This window comes from Nyctereutes procyonoides, unplaced genomic scaffold, assembly GCF_905146905.1.
Source record: "Nyctereutes procyonoides isolate TBG_1078 unplaced genomic scaffold, NYPRO_anot_genome, whole genome shotgun sequence".
In the NCBI taxonomy this organism is placed as follows: domain Eukaryota; kingdom Metazoa; phylum Chordata; class Mammalia; order Carnivora; family Canidae; genus Nyctereutes; species Nyctereutes procyonoides.
Window position 1 is genome coordinate 33,721,337 of NW_026575133.1, and position 15,515 is coordinate 33,736,851.

Sequence of the window (15,515 nt, forward strand, 5' to 3'; positions counted from 1 at the left end):
TAAAGTTAAAGTTAAAGTTAAAGTTAAAGTTAAAGTTAAAGTTAAAGTTAAGTTAAAGTTAAGTTAAAGTTAAAGTTAAAGTTAAAGTTAAAGTTAAAGTTAAAGTTAAAGTTAAGTTAAAGTTAAAGTTAAAGTTAAAGTTAAGTTAAAGTTAAAGTTAAAGTTAAAGTTAAAGTTAAGTTAAAGTTAAAGTTAAAGTTAAAGTTAAAGTTAAAGTTAAAGTTAAAGTTAAAGTTAAAGTTAAAGTTAAGTTAAAGTTAAAGTTAAAGTTAAGTTAAAGTTAAGTTAAAGTTAAAGTTAAGTTAAAGTTTAAAGTTAAAGTTAAAGTTAAAGTTAAAGTTAAAGTTAAAGTTAAAGTTAAAGTTACAGTTAAAGTTAAAGTTAAAGTTAAAGTTAAAGTTAAAGTTAAAGTTAAAGTTAAAGTTAAGTTAAAGTTAAAGTTAAAGTTAAGTTAAAGTTAAAGTTAAAGTTAAAGTTAAGTTAAAGTTAAAGTTAAAGTTAAAGTTAAAGTTAAAGTTAAAGTTAAAGTTAAAGTTAAAGTTAAAGTTAAAGTTAAAGTTAAAGTTAAAGTTAAAGTTAAAGTTAAAGTTAAAGTTAAAGTTAAAGTTAAAGTTAAAGTTAAGTTAAAGTTAAAGTTAAAGTTAAGTTAAAGTTAAAGTTAAAGTTAAAGTTAAAGTTAAAGTTAAAGTTAAAGTTAAAGTTAAAGTTAAAGTTAAAGTTAAAGTTAAAGTTAAAGTTAAAGTTAAAGTTAAAGTTAAAGTTAAAGTTAAAGTTAAAGTTAAAGTTAAAGTTAAAGTTAAAGTTAAAGTTAAAGTTAAAGTTAAAGTTAAAGTTAAAGTTAAAGTTAAAGTTAAAGTTAAAGTTAAAGTTAAAGTTAAAGTTAAAGTTAAAGTTAAAGTTAAAGTTAAAGTTAAAGTTAAAGTTAAAGTTAAAGTTAAAGTTAAAGTTAAAGTTAAAGTTAAAGTTAAGTTAAAGTTAAAGTTAAGTTAAAGTTAAAGTTAAAGTTAAAGTTAAAGTTAAAGTTAAAGTTAAAGTTAAAGTTAAAGTTAAAGTTAAAGTTAAAGTTAAAGTTAAAGTTAAAGTTAAGTTAAAGTTAAAGTTAAAGTTAAAGTTAAAGTTAAAGTTAAAGTTAAAGTTAAAGTTAAAGTTAAAGTTAAAGTTAAAGTTAAAGTTAAAGTTAAAGTTAAAGTTAAAGTTAAAGTTAAAGTTAAAGTTAAAGTTAAAGTTAAAGTTAAAGTTAAAGTTAAAGTTAAAGTTAAAGTTAAAGTTAAAGTTAAAGTTAAAGTTAAAGTTAAAGTTAAAGTTAAAGTTAAAGTTAAAGTTAAAGTTAAAGTTAAAGTTAAAGTTAAAGTTAAAGTTAAAGTTAAGTTAAAGTTAAAGTTAAAGTTAAAGTTAAAGTTAAAGTTAAGTTAAAGTTAAAGTTAAAGTTAAAGTTAAAGTTAAAGTTAAAGTTAAAGTTAAAGTTAAAGTTAAGTTAAAGTTAAAGTTAAAGTTAAAGTTAAAGTTAAGTTAAAGTTAAAGTTAAAGTTAAAGTTAAAGTTAAAGTTAAAGTTAAAGTTAAAGTTAAAGTTAAAGTTAAAGTTAAAGTTAAAGTTAAAGTTAAAGTTAAAGTTAAAGTTAAGTTAAAGTTAAAGTTAAAGTTAAGTTAAGTTAAAGTTAAAGTTAAAGTTAAAGTTAAAGTTAAAGTTAAAGTTAAAGTTAAAGTTAAAGTTAAGTTAAAGTTAAAGTTAAGTTAAGTTAAAGTTAAAGTTAAAGTTAAAGTTAAAGTTAAAGTTAAAGTTAAGTTAAAGTTAAAGTTAAAGTTAAAGTTAAAGTTAAAGTTAAGTTAAAGTTAAAGTTAAAGTTAAGTTAAAGTTAAAGTTAAAGTTAAAGTTAAAGTTAAAGTTAAGTTAAAGTTAAAGTTAAAGTTAAAGTTAAGTTAAAGTTAAAGTTAAAGTTAAAGTTAAAGTTAAAGTTAAAGTTAAAGTTAAAGTTAAAGTTAAGTTAAAGTTAAAGTTAAAGTTAAAGTTAAAGTTAAGTTAAAGTTAAAGTTAAAGTTAAAGTTAAAGTTAACGTTAAAGTTAAAGTTAAAGTTAAAGTTAAAGTTAAAGTTAAAGTTAAAGTTAAAGTTAAAGTTAAAGTTAAAGTTAAAGTTAAAGTTAAAGTTAAAGTTAAAGTTAAAGTTAAAGTTAAAGTTAAAGTTAAAGTTAAAGTTAAAGTTAAAGTTAAAGTTAAAGTTAAAGTTAAAGTTAACGTTAAAGTTAAAGTTAAGTTAAAGTTAAAGTTAAAGTTAAAGTTAAAGTTAAAGTTAAAGTTAAAGTTAACGTTAAAGTTAAAGTTAAAGTTAAAGTTACAGTTAAAGTTAAGTTAAAGTTAAAGTTAAAGTTAAGTTAAAGTTAAAGTTAAAGTTAAAGTTAAGTTAAAGTTAAAGTTAAAGTTAAAGTTAAAGTTAAAGTTAAGTTAAAGTTAAAGTTAAAGTTAAAGTTAAAGTTAAAGTTAAAGTTAAAGTTAAAGTTAAAGTTAAAGTTAAAGTTAAAGTTCAAGTTAAAGTTAAAGTTAAAGTTAAGTTAAAGTTAAAGTTAAAGTTAAAGTTAAAGTTAAAGTTAAAGTTAAAGTTAAAGTTAAAGTTAAAGTTAAAGTTAAGTTAAAGTTAAAGTTAAAGTTAAAGTTAAAGTTAAGTTAAAGTTAAAGTTAAAGTTAAAGTTAAAGTTAAAGTTAAAGTTAAGTTAAAGTTAAAGTTAAAGTTAAAGTTAAAGTTAAAGTTAAAGTTAAGTTAAAGTTAAAGTTAAAGTTAAAGTTAAAGTTAAAGTTAAAGTTAAAGTTAAAGTTAAAGTTAAGTTAAAGTTAAAGTTAAAGTTAAGTTAAAGTTAAAGTTAAAGTTAAAGTTAAAGTTAAGTTAAAGTTAAAGTTAAAGTTAAAGTTAAAGTTACAGTTAAAGTTAAAGTTAAAGTTAAAGTTAAAGTTAAAGTTAAGTTAAAGTTAAAGTTAAAGTTAAAGTTAAAGTTAAAGTTAAGTTAAAGTTAAAGTTAAAGTTAAAGTTAAGTTAAAGTTAAAGTTAAAGTTAAAGTTAAAGTTAAAGTTAAAGTTAAAGTTACAGTTAAAGTTAAAGTTAAAGTTAAAGTTAAAGTTAAAGTTAAAGTTAAAGTTAAAGTTAAGTTAAGTTAAAGTTAAAGTTAAAGTTAAGTTAAAGTTAAAGTTAAAGTTAAAGTTAAGTTAAAGTTAAAGTTAAAGTTAAAGTTAAAGTTAAGTTAAAGTTAAGTTAAAGTTAAAGTTAAAGTTAAAGTTAAAGTTAAAGTTAAAGTTAAGTTAAAGTTAAAGTTAAAGTTAACGTTAAAGTTAAAGTTAAAGTTAAAGTTAAAGTTAAAGTTAAAGTTAAAGTTAAGTTAAAGTTAAAGTTAAAGTTAAGTTAAAGTTAAAGTTAAAGTTAAAGTTAAAGTTAAAGTTAAAGTTAAGTTAAAGTTAAAGTTAAAGTTAAAGTTAAAGTTAAGTTAAAGTTAAAGTTAAAGTTAAAGTTAAAGTTAAAGTTAAAGTTAAAGTTAAAGTTAAAGTTAAAGTTAAAGTTAAAGTTAAAGTTAAAGTTAAAGTTAAGTTAAGTTAAAGTTAAAGTTAAAGTTAAAGTTAAGTTAAAGTTAAAGTTAAAGTTAAAGTTAAAGTTAAAGTTAAAGTTAAAGTTAAAGTTAAAGTTAAAGTTAAAGTTAAAGTTAAAGTTAAAGTTAAAGTTAAAGTTAAAGTTAAAGTTAAGTTAAAGTTAAAGTTAAAGTTAAAGTTAAAGTTAAAGTTAAAGTTAAAGTTAAAGTTAAAGTTAAAGTTAAAGTTAAAGTTAAAGTTAAAGTTAAAGTTAAAGTTAAAGTTAAAGTTAAAGTTAAAGTTAAAGTTAAAGTTAAAGTTAAAGTTAAAGTTAAAGTTAAAGTTAAAGTTAAAGTTAAGTTAAAGTTAAAGTTAAAGTTAAAGTTAAAGTTAAAGTTAAGTTAAAGTTAAAGTTAAAGTTAAAGTTAAAGTTAAAGTTAAAGTTAAAGTTAAAGTTAAAGTTAAAGTTAAAGTTAAAGTTAAAGTTAAAGTTAAAGTTAAAGTTAAAGTTAAAGTTAAAGTTAAAGTTAAGTTAAAGTTAAAGTTAAAGTTAAAGTTAAAGTTAAAGTTAAAGTTAAAGTTAAAGTTAAAGTTAAAGTTAAAGTTAAAGTTAAAGTTAAAGTTAAAGTTAAAGTTAAAGTTAAAGTTAAGTTAAAGTTAAAGTTAAAGTTAAAGTTAAAGTTAAAGTTAAAGTTAAAGTTAAGTTAAAGTTAAAGTTAAAGTTAAAGTTAAAGTTAAAGTTAAAGTTAAAGTTAAAGTTAAAGTTAAGTTAAAGTTAAAGTTAAAGTTAAGTTAAAGTTAAAGTTAAAGTTAAAGTTAAAGTTAAAGTTAAAGTTAAAGTTAAAGTTAAAGTTAAAGTTAAGTTAAAGTTAAAGTTAAAGTTAAAGTTAAAGTTAAAGTTAAAGTTAAAGTTAAAGTTAAAGTTAAAGTTAAAGTTAAGTTAAAGTTAAAGTTAAAGTTAAAGTTAAAGTTAAGTTAAAGTTAAAGTTAAAGTTAAAGTTAAAGTTAAAGTTAAAGTTAAAGTTAAAGTTAAAGTTAAAGTTAAAGTTAAAGTTAAAGTTAAAGTTAAAGTTAAAGTTAAAGTTAAAGTTAAAGTTAAAGTTAAAGTTAAAGTTAAAGTTAAAGTTAAAGTTAAAGTTAAAGTTAAAGTTAAGTTAAAGTTAAAGTTAAAGTTAAAGTTAAAGTTAAAGTTAAAGTTAAGTTAAAGTTAAAGTTAAAGTTAAAGTTAAAGTTAAAGTTAAAGTTAAGTTAAAGTTAAAGTTAAAGTTAAAGTTAAAGTTAAAGTTAAAGTTAAAGTTAAAGTTAAAGTTAAAGTTAAAGTTAAAGTTAAAGTTAAGTTAAAGTTAAAGTTAAAGTTAAAGTTAAAGTTAAAGTTAAAGTTAAAGTTAAAGTTAAAGTTAAAGTTAAAGTTAAGTTAAAGTTAAAGTTAAAGTTAAAGTTAAAGTTAAAGTTAAAGTTAAAGTTAAGTTAAAGTTAAAGTTAAGTTAAAGTTAAAGTTAAAGTTAAAGTTAAAGTTAAAGTTAAAGTTAAAGTTAAAGTTAAAGTTAAGTTAAAGTTAAAGTTAAAGTTAAAGTTAAAGTTAAAGTTAAAGTTAAAGTTAAAGTTAAAGTTAAAGTTAAAGTTAAAGTTAAAGTTAAAGTTAAGTTAAAGTTAAAGTTAAAGTTAAAGTTAAAGTTAAGTTAAAGTTAAAGTTAAAGTTAAAGTTAAAGTTAAAGTTAAAGTTAAAGTTAAAGTTAAAGTTAAAGTTAAAGTTAAAGTTAAAGTTAAAGTTAAAGTTAAAGTTAAGTTAAAGTTAAAGTTAAAGTTAAAGTTAAAGTTAAAGTTAAAGTTAAAGTTAAAGTTAAAGTTAAGTTAAAGTTAAAGTTAAAGTTAAAGTTAAAGTTAAGTTAAAGTTAAAGTTAAAGTTAAAGTTAAAGTTAAAGTTAAAGTTAAAGTTAAAGTTAAAGTTAAAGTTAAAGTTAAAGTTAAAGTTAAAGTTAAAGTTAAAGTTAAAGTTAAAGTTAAAGTTAAAGTTAAAGTTAAAGTTAAAGTTAAAGTTAAAGTTAAAGTTAAAGTTAAAGTTAAAGTTAAAGTTAAAGTTAAAGTTAAAGTTAAAGTTAAAGTTAAAGTTAAGTTAAAGTTAAAGTTAAAGTTAAAGTTAAAGTTAAAGTTAAAGTTAAAGTTAAAGTTAAAGTTAAAGTTAAAGTTAAAGTTAAAGTTAAAGTTAAAGTTAAAGTTAAAGTTAAAGTTAAAGTTAAAGTTAAAGTTAAAGTTAAAGTTAAAGTTAAAGTTAAAGTTAAGTTAAAGTTAAAGTTAAAGTTAAGTTAAAGTTAAAGTTAAAGTTAAGTTAAAGTTAAAGTTAAAGTTAAAGTTAAAGTTAAAGTTAAAGTTAAAGTTAAAGTTAAAGTTAAAGTTAAAGTTAAAGTTAAAGTTAAAGTTAAAGTTAAAGTTAAAGTTAAAGTTAAAGTTAAAGTTAAAGTTAAAGTTAAAGTTAAAGTTAAAGTTAAAGTTAAAGTTAAAGTTAAGTTAAAGTTAAAGTTAAAGTTAAAGTTAAAGTTAAAGTTAAGTTAAAGTTAAAGTTAAAGTTAAAGTTAAAGTTAAAGTTAAAGTTAAAGTTAAAGTTAAAGTTAAAGTTAAAGTTAAAGTTAAAGTTAAAGTTAAAGTTAAAGTTAAAGTTAAAGTTAAAGTTAAAGTTAAAGTTAAAGTTAAAGTTAAGTTAAAGTTAAAGTTAAGTTAAAGTTAAAGTTAAAGTTAAAGTTAAAGTTAAAGTTAAAGTTAAAGTTAAAGTTAAAGTTAAAGTTAAGTTAAAGTTAAAGTTAAAGTTAAAGTTAAAGTTAAAGTTAAAGTTAAAGTTAAAGTTAAAGTTAAAGTTAAAGTTAAAGTTAAAGTTAAAGTTAAGTTAAAGTTAAAGTTAAAGTTAAAGTTAAAGTTAAAGTTAAGTTAAAGTTAAAGTTAAAGTTAAAGTTAAAGTTAAAGTTAAAGTTAAAGTTAAAGTTAAAGTTAAAGTTAAAGTTAAAGTTAAAGTTAAAGTTAAAGTTAAAGTTAAAGTTAAAGTTAAAGTTAAAGTTAAAGTTAAAGTTAAAGTTAAAGTTAAAGTTAAAGTTCAAGTTAAAGTTAAAGTTAAAGTTAAGTTAAAGTTAAAGTTAAAGTTAAAGTTAAAGTTAAAGTTAAAGTTAACGTTAAAGTTAAAGTTAAAGTTAAAGTTAAAGTTAAAGTTAAAGTTAAAGTTAAAGTTAAAGTTAAAGTTAAAGTTAAGTTAAAGTTAAAGTTAAAGTTAAAGTTAAAGTTAAAGTTAAAGTTAAAGTTAAAGTTAAAGTTAAAGTTAAAGTTAAAGTTAAAGTTAAAGTTAAAGTTAAAGTTAAAGTTAAAGTTAAAGTTAAAGTTAAAGTTAAAGTTAAAGTTAAAGTTAAAGTTAAAGTTAAAGTTAAAGTTAAAGTTAAAGTTAAAGTTAAAGTTAAAGTTAAGTTAAAGTTAAAGTTAAAGTTAAAGTTAAAGTTAAAGTTAAGTTAAAGTTAAAGTTAAAGTTAAAGTTAAAGTTAAAGTTAAAGTTAAAGTTAAAGTTAAAGTTAAAGTTAAAGTTAAAGTTAAAGTTAAAGTTAAAGTTAAAGTTAAAGTTAAAGTTAAAGTTAAAGTTAAAGTTAAAGTTAAAGTTAAAGTTAAAGTTAAAGTTAAAGTTAAGTTAAAGTTAAAGTTAAAGTTAAAGTTAAAGTTAAAGTTAAAGTTAAAGTTAAAGTTAAAGTTAAAGTTAAAGTTAAAGTTAAAGTTAAAGTTAAAGTTAAAGTTAAAGTTAAAGTTAAAGTTAAAGTTAAAGTTAAAGTTAAAGTTAAAGTTAAAGTTAAAGTTAAAGTTAAAGTTAAAGTTAAAGTTAAAGTTAAGTTAAAGTTAAGTTAAAGTTAAAGTTAAAGTTAAGTTAAAGTTAAAGTTAAAGTTAAAGTTAAAGTTAAAGTTAAAGTTAAAGTTAAAGTTAAAGTTAAAGTTAAAGTTAAGTTAAAGTTAAAGTTAAAGTTAAAGTTAAGTTAAAGTTAAAGTTAAAGTTAAAGTTAAAGTTAAAGTTAAAGTTAAAGTTAAAGTTAAAGTTAAAGTTAAGTTAAAGTTAAAGTTAAAGTTAAAGTTAAAGTTAAAGTTAAGTTAAAGTTAAAGTTAAAGTTAAAGTTAAAGTTAAAGTTAAAGTTAAAGTTAAAGTTAAGTTAAAGTTAAAGTTAAAGTTAAAGTTAAAGTTAAAGTTAAAGTTAAAGTTAAAGTTAAAGTTAAAGTTAAAGTTAAAGTTAAGTTAAAGTTAAAGTTAAAGTTAAAGTTAAAGTTAAAGTTAAAGTTAAAGTTAAAGTTAAAGTTAAAGTTAAGTTAAAGTTAAAGTTAAAGTTAAAGTTACAGTTAAAGTTAAGTTAAAGTTAAAGTTAAAGTTAAAGTTAAAGTTAAAGTTAAAGTTAAAGTTAAAGTTAAGTTAAAGTTAAAGTTAAAGTTAAAGTTAAAGTTAAAGTTAAAGTTAAAGTTAAAGTTAAAGTTAAAGTTAAAGTTAAAGTTAAAGTTAAAGTTAAAGTTAAAGTTAAGTTAAAGTTAAGTTAAAGTTAAAGTTAAAGTTAAAGTTAAAGTTAAGTTAAAGTTAAAGTTAAAGTTAAAGTTAAAGTTAAAGTTAAAGTTAAAGTTACAGTTAAAGTTAAAGTTAAAGTTAAGTTAAAGTTAAAGTTAAAGTTAAAGTTAAAGTTAAAGTTAAAGTTAAAGTTAAAGTTAAGTTAAAGTTAAAGTTAAAGTTAAAGTTAAAGTTAAAGTTAAGTTAAAGTTAAAGTTAAAGTTAAAGTTAAAGTTAAAGTTAAAGTTACAGTTAAGTTAAAGTTAAAGTTAAAGTTAAAGTTAAAGTTAAAGTTAAAGTTAGTAAAGTTAAAGTTAAAGTTAAAGTTAAAGTTAAAGTTAAAGTTAAAGTTAAAGTTAAAGTTAAAGTTAAAGTTAAGTTAAAGTTAAAGTTAAAGTTAAAGTTAAAGTTAAAGTTAAAGTTAAAGTTAAAGTTAAAGTTAAAGTTAAAGTTAAAGTTAAAGTTAAAGTTAAAGTTAAAGTTAAAGTTAAGTTAAAGTTAAAGTTAAAGTTAAAGTTAAAGTTAAAGTTAAAGTTAAAGTTAAAGTTAAAGTTAAAGTTAAAGTTAAGTTAAAGTTAAAGTTAAAGTTAAAGTTAAGTTAAAGTTAAAGTTAAAGTTAAAGTTAAAGTTAAAGTTAAAGTTAAAGTTAAAGTTAAAGTTAAAGTTAAAGTTAAAGTTAAAGTTAAAGTTAAAGTTAAAGTTAAAGTTAAAGTTAAAGTTAAAGTTAAAGTTAAAGTTAAAGTTAAAGTTAAAGTTAAAGTTAAAGTTAAAGTTAAAGTTAAAGTTAAAGTTAAAGTTAAAGTTAAAGTTAAAGTTAAAGTTAAAGTTAAAGTTAAAGTTAAAGTTCAAGTTAAAGTTAAAGTTAAAGTTAAAGTTAAAGTTAAAGTTAAAGTTAAAGTTAAAGTTAAAGTTAAAGTTAAAGTTAAAGTTAAAGTTAAAGTTAAGTTAAAGTTAAAGTTAAAGTTAAAGTTAAAGTTAAAGTTAAAGTTAAAGTTAAAGTTAAAGTTAAGTTAAAGTTAAAGTTAAAGTTAAAGTTAAAGTTAAAGTTAAAGTTAAAGTTAAAGTTAACGTTAAAGTTAAAGTTAAAGTTAAAGTTAAAGTTAAAGTTAAAGTTAAAGTTAAGTTAAAGTTAAAGTTAAAGTTAAAGTTAAAGTTAAGTTAAAGTTAAAGTTAAAGTTAAAGTTAAAGTTAAAGTTAAAGTTAAAGTTAAAGTTAAGTTAAAGTTAACGTTAAAGTTAAAGTTAAAGTTAAAGTTAAAGTTAAAGTTAAAGTTAAAGTTAAAGTTAAAGTTAAAGTTAAAGTTAAAGTTAAAGTTAAAGTTAAAGTTAAAGTTAAGTTAAAGTTAAAGTTAAAGTTAAAGTTAAGTTAAAGTTAAAGTTAAAGTTAAAGTTAAAGTTAAAGTTAAAGTTAAAGTTAAAGTTAAAGTTAAAGTTACAGTTAAAGTTAAAGTTAAAGTTAAGTTAAAGTTAAAGTTAAAGTTAAAGTTAACGTTAAAGTTAAAGTTAAAGTTAAAGTTAAAGTTAAAGTTAAAGTTAAAGTTAAAGTTAAAGTTAAAGTTAAAGTTAAAGTTAAAGTTAAAGTTAAAGTTAAAGTTAAAGTTAAAGTTAAGTTAAAGTTAAAGTTAAAGTTAAGTTAAAGTTAAGTTAAAGTTAAAGTTAAAGTTAAAGTTAAAGTTAAGTTAAAGTTAAAGTTAAAGTTACAGTTAAAGTTAAAGTTAACGTTAAAGTTAAAGTTAAAGTTAAAGTTAAAGTTACAGTTAAAGTTAAAGTTACAGTTAAAGTTAAAGTTAAAGTTAAAGTTAAAGTTAAAGTTAAAGTTAAAGTTAAAGTTAAAGTTAAAGTTAAAGTTAAAGTTAAAGTTAAAGTTAAAGTTAAAGTTAAGTTAAAGTTAAAGTTACAGTTAAAGTTAAAGTTAAAGTTAAAGTTAAAGTTAAAGTTAAAGTTAACGTTAAAGTTAAAGTTAAAGTTAAGTTCAAGTTAAAGTTAAAGTTAAAGTTAAAGTTAAGTTAAAGTTAAAGTTAAAGTTAAAGTTAAAGTTAAAGTTAAGTTAAAGTTAACGTTAAGTTAAAGTTAAAGTTAAAGTTACGTTAAAGTTAAAGTTAAAGTTAAAGTTAAAGTTAAAGTTAAAGTTAAAGTTAAAGTTAAAGTTAAAGTTAAAGTTAAAGTTAAAGTTAACAGTTAAAGTTAAAGTTACAGTTAACGTTAAAGTTAAAGTTAAAGTTAAGTTAAAGTTAAAGTTAAAGTTAAAGTTAAAGTTAAGTTAAAGTTAAAGTTAAAGTTAAAGTTAACGTTAAAGTTAAAGTTAAAGTTCAAGTTAAAGTTAAAGTTAAAGTTAAAGTTAAAGTTACAGTTAAAGTTAAAGTTAAAGTTAAAGTTAAAGTTAACGTTAAAGTTAAAGTTAAAGTTAAAGTTCAAGTTAAAGTTAAAGTTCAAGTTAAAGTTAAAGTTAAAGTTAAAGTTACAGTTAACGTTAAGTTACAGTTAAAGTTAAGTTAAAGTTAAAGTTAACGTTACAGTTAAAGTTAAAGTTAAAGTTAAAGTTAAAGTTAACGTTAAGTTAACGTTACAGTTAAAGTTAAAGTTAAAGTTCAAGTTCAAGTTAACAGTTAAAGTTACAGTTCACAGTTACCGTTACACGTTAACAGTTAACGTTAAAGTTACAAGTTAACAGTTAAGTCCAAGTTCCCGTTCAAGTTAAAGTTCACGTTAACGTTACCGTTACCAGTTCCCGTTAACGTTACCGTTAAAGTTCACGTACAGTTACCGTTAAAGTTACACGTTCCGTAAAGTTAAGTTCCGTTAAAGTTACCAGTTACAGTTAACAGTTACACGTTAACAGTTACAGTTAACGTTAAGTTCACGTTCCAGTTACCAGTTAACTTAACCGTTAACGTTCCAGTTAACGTACAGTTACCTTACCCTTACCGTTCACGTTAACCGTTACCCTTAACTCCGTAACCTTAAAGTAACACTTTCACGTTCCCTTACCATACCCGTAAACCTAACCGTAAATTCCCGTAACCTACCTTAACCCTTACCCTTAACCCTAACCCTTAACCCTAACCTAACCCTAACCTAACCCTAACCCTAACCCTATACCCTAACCTAACCCTTACCCTAACCCTTACCCTAACCCTATACCCTTACCCTATCCCTAACCCTAACCCTTACCCTAACCTAACCCTAACCCTAACCTTAACCCTAACCCTAACCTAACCCTAACCCTAACCTAACCCTAACCCTAACCCTATCCCTTACCCTAACCTTAACCCTAACCCTAACCCTAACCTATCCTAACCCTAACCATAACCATAACCCTAACCCTAACCTACCCTAACCCTAACCCTAACCTACCCTAACCTTACCCTAACCCTAACCCTAACCCTAACCCTAACCCTAACCTTAACCCTAACCCTAACCCTAACCCTAACCTAACCTAACCCTAACCTAACCCTAACCCTAACCTAACCCTAACCCTAACCCTAACCCTAACCTAACCCTATACCCTAACCCTAACCCTAACCCTAACCTACCCCTAACCCTAACCCTAACCCTAACCTAACCCTAACCCTAACCCTAACCCTAACCCTAACCCTAACCTAACCCTAACCCTAACCCTAACCCTAACCCTAACCCTAACCCTAACCCTAACCCTAACCCTAACCCTAACCCTAACCTAACCCTAACCCTAACCCTAACCCTAACCCTAACCCTAACCCTAACCCTAACCCTAACCCTAACCCTAACCCTAACCCTAACCCTAACCCTAACCCTAACCCTAACCCTAACCCTAACCCTAACCCTAACCTAACCCTAACCCTAACCTAACCCTAACCCTAACCCTAACCCTAACCCTAACCCTAACCCTAACCCTAACCCTAACCCTAACCCTAACCCTAACCCTAACCCTAACCCTAACCCTAACCCTAACCCTAACCCTAACCCTAACCCTAACCCTACCCTAACCCTAACCCTAACCCTAACCCTAACCCTAACCCTAACCCTAACCCTAACCCTAACCCTAACCCTAACCCTAACCCTAACCCTAACCTAACCCTAACCCTAACCCTAACCCTAACCCTAACCCTAACCCTAACCCTAACCCTAACCCTAACCCTAACCCTAACCCTAACCCTAACCCTAACCCTAACCCTAACCCTAACCTAACCCTAACCCTAACCTAACCCTAACCCTAACCCTAACCCTAACCCTAACCCTAACCCTAACCCTAACCCTAACCCTAACCCTAACCTAACCCTAACCCTAACCCTAACCCTAACCCTAACCCTAACCTAACCCTAACCCTACCTAACCCTAACCCTAACCCTAACCCTAACCCTAACCCTAACCCTAACCCTAACCTAACCCTAACCCTAACCCTAACCCTAACCCTAACCCTAACCCTAACCCTAACCCTAACCCTAACCCTAACCCTAACCTAACCCTAACTACCCTAACCCTAACCCTAACCCTAACCCTAACCTAACCCTAACCCTAACCCTAACCCTAACCCTAACCCTAACCCTAACCTAACCCTAACCCTAAACCCTAACCCTAACCCTAACCCTAACCCTAACCCTAACCCTAACCCTAACCCTAACCCTAACCCTAACCCTAACCCTAACCCTAACCCTAACCCTAACCCTAACCTAACCCTAACCCTAACCCTAACCCTAACCCTAACCCTAACCCTAACCCTAACCCTAACCCTAACCCTAACCTAACCCTAACCCTAACCCTAACCCTAACCCTAACCTAACCCTAACCCTAACCCTAACCCTAACCCTAACCCTAACCCTAACCCTAACCCTAACCCTAACCCTAACCCTAACCCTAACCCTAACCCTAACCCTAACCCTAACCCTAACCCTAACCCTAACCCTAACCCTAACCCTAACCCTAACCCTAACCTAACCCTAACCCTAACCCTAACCCTAACCCTAACCCTAACCCTAACCCTAACCCTAACCCTAACCCTAACCCTAACCCTAACCCTAACCCTAACCCTAACCCTAACCCTAACCCTAACCCTAACCCTAACCCTAACCCTAACCCTAACCCTAACCCTAACCCTAACCCTAACCCTAACCCTAACCCTAACCCTAACCCTAACCCTAACCCTAACCCTAACCCTAACCCTAACCCTAACCCTAACCCTAACCCTAACCCTAACCCTAACCCTAACCCTAACCCTAACCCTAACCCTAACCCTAACCCTAACCCTAACCCTAACCTAACCCTAACCCTAACCCTAACCCTAACCCTAACCCTAACCCTAACCCTAACCCTAACCCTAACCCTAACCCTAACCCTAACCCTAACCCTAACCCTAACCCTAACCCTAACCCTAACCCTAACCCTAACCCTAACCCTAACCCTAACCCTAACCCTAACCCTAACCCTAACCCTAACCCTAACCCTAACCCTAACCCTAACCCTAACCCTAACCCTAACCCTAACCCTAACCCTAACCCTAACCCTAACCCTAACCCTAACCCTAACCCTAACCCTAACCCTAACCCTAACCCTAACCCTAACCCTAACCCTAACCCTAACCCTAACCCTAACCCTAACCCTAACCCTAACCCTAACCCTAACCCTAACCCTAACCCTAACCCTAACCCTAACCCTAACCCTAACCCTAACCCTAACCCTAACCCTAACCCTAACCCTAACCCTAACCCTAACCCTAACCCTAACCCTAACCCTAACCCTAACCCTAACCCTAACCCTAACCCTAACCCTAACCCTAACCCTAACCCTAACCCTAACCCTAACCCTAACCCTAACCCTAACCCTAACCCTAACCCTAACCCTAACCCTAACCCTAACCCTAACCCTAACCCTAACCCTAACCCTAACCCTAACCCTAACCCTAACCCTAACCCTAACCCTAACCCTAACCCTAACCCTAACCCTAACCCTAACCCTAACCCTAACCCTAACCCTAACCCTAACCCTAACCCTAACCCTAACCCTAACCCTAACCCTAACCCTAACCCTAACCCTAACCCTAACCCTAACCCTAACCCTAACCCTAACCCTAACCCTAACCCTAACCCTAACCCTAACCCTAACCCTAACCCTAACCCTAACCCTAACCCTAACCCTAACCCTAACCCTAACCCTAACCCTAACCCTAACCCTAACCCTAACCCTAACCCTAACCCTAACCCTAACCCTAACCCTAACCCTAACCCTAACCCTAACCCTAACCCTAACCCTAACCCTAACCCTAACCCTAACCCTAACCCTAACCCTAACCCTAACCCTAACCCTAACCCTAACCCTAACCCTAACCCTAACCCTAACCCTAACCCTAACCCTAACCCTAACCCTAACCCTAACCCTAACCCTAACCCTAACCCTAACCCTAACCCTAACCCTAACCCTAACCCTAACCCTAACCCTAACCCTAACCCTAACCCTAACCCTAACCCTAACCCTAACCCTAACCCTAACCCTAACCCTAACCCTAACCCTAACCCTAACCCTAACCCTAACCCTAACCCTAACCCTAACCCTAACCCTAACCCTAACCCTAACCCTAACCCTAACCCTAACCCTAACCCTAACCCTAACCCTAACCCTAACCCTAACCCTAACCCTAACCCTAACCCTAACCCTAACCCTAACCCTAACCTAACCCTAACCCTAACCCTAACCCTAACCCTAACCCTAACCCTAACCCTAACCCTAACCCTAACCCTAACCCTAACCCTAACCCTAACCCTAACCCTAACCCTAACCCTAACCCTAACCCTAACCCTAACCCTAACCCTAACCCTAACCCTAACCCTAACCCTAACCCTAACCCTAACCCTAACCCTAACCCTAACCCTAACCCTAACCCTAACCCTAACCCTAACCCTAACCCTAACCCTAACCCTAACCCTAACCCTAACCCTAACCCTAACCCTAACCCTAACCCTAACCCTAACCCTAACCCTAACCCTAACCCTAACCCTAACCCTAACCCTAACCCTAACCCTAACCCTAACCCTAACCCTAACCCTAACCCTAACCCTAACCCTAACCCTAACCCTAACCCTAACCCTAACCCTAACCCTAACCCTAACCCTAACCCTAACCCTAACCCTAACCCTAACCCTAACCCTAACCCTAACCCTAACCCTAACCCTAACCCTAACCCTAACCCTAACCCTAACCCTAACCCTAACCCTAACCCTAACCCTAACCCTAACCCTAACCCTAACCCTAACCCTAACCCTAACCTAACCCTAACCCTAACCCTAACCCTAACCCTAACCCTAACCCTAACCCTAACCCTAACCCTAACCCTAACCCTAACCCTAACCCTAACCCTAACCCTAACCCTAACCCTAACCCTAACCCTAACCCTAACCCTAACCCTAACCCTAACCCTAACCCTAACCCTAACCCTAACCCTAACCCTAACCCTA